This window comes from Lynx rufus, unplaced genomic scaffold, assembly GCF_022079265.1.
Source record: "Lynx rufus isolate CCGP_SWC_20201006 ecotype Redwood Valley unplaced genomic scaffold, mLynRuf1.p SCAF_3, whole genome shotgun sequence".
Taxonomy (NCBI): Eukaryota; Metazoa; Chordata; class Mammalia; order Carnivora; family Felidae; genus Lynx; species Lynx rufus.
In genome coordinates, this window is record NW_025814845.1 from 180,468,624 (window position 1) to 180,469,782 (window position 1,159).

Here is a 1,159-nt window from a genome sequence, read left to right on the forward strand (position 1 = left end):
CTGGTTCACATATGCAACAGATTCTCAAAGGTATCCTAGGTGAGAAATTGTTGGATGTTAGAGAACATTAATGGTCAGGCTACATCACTACAACAAATAGATAACAAAATATAAAAGCTCAATATAATAGAGGTGTTTTTCCCCATGGGACATTGGAGAATAAAATTAGTAAGCAAATGGATTTGCTTCATGTGGTGATTCAAAAACCCAACCTCCTGGGGTTGTCTGGGTGGCTCAGTTCCTTGACCGTCTGACTCTTGATTTTGGCTCATGACTGTGATCTCACAGTTCATGAGTCTGAGCCCTGCATTGGGTTCTGTGCTGTCAGCTTAGGATTCTCTCCTCTCTCTCTTTCTCTCTCTGTCCCTATCCTGCTCATGCTCTCTCACAAAATAAACTTAAAAAAAAAAAAAAAAAGAACCCAGCCTCCTGTTATGTAGTTCCTTCAACTCCTAATGTCTTATTGTCATCTATATGCATTTTAGAAGAAGAAAGCATGTAGCAAAAATATGCTTTTGGTTTAAAAGTCACAACCTAGATTAGCATACATCACCTGTGTTCACATTCCATTGCCTAGAGTTTAAATACGTAGCCAAAATTAAGGTAAAGGAGCTGGGAAAAATAGCCTATCTGTGTGCTCAGAAAGACAAAGATGCATATTATGATGAGCCAGCAGCCCTTGCTACCATCTGCTCCCTAGCCAAATGCCCATCTGCATTCTTTTCACTTTTAGAGCACATTCTCTCCGTCCCTAAAAAAATGTCAACCCAGAGTTCGATAGAGACATTGCATTCGGCTCAAAATCCAAGATCTCTTGGTAATAATGTCCTTTCCATCAGGTCTGGAAGTAGATCTTTATAGTTCAGCAATCAATGAATTAAATTAAAAACATGTTTGCCAATATATAATAGCAACAAAAGAAAAATGTCATTAATTGCAATGCAATCTTCCCTGTAGAAAAGGAAAAATGTGAAAGGAGATAGTAACTGAATCATAACAATGATGGAATTATGTTGGAGAAGTATTGGGAAGACATTCTTCCTTATCAATGGGGATAGCACCTTGAACAATGAAAACACTACATCCATTGCTTTTCTTGGCTTTGACTTTACCTTCTGACATATTCTTTACTTGGAAATAATCTTCTAATATCCCAAAT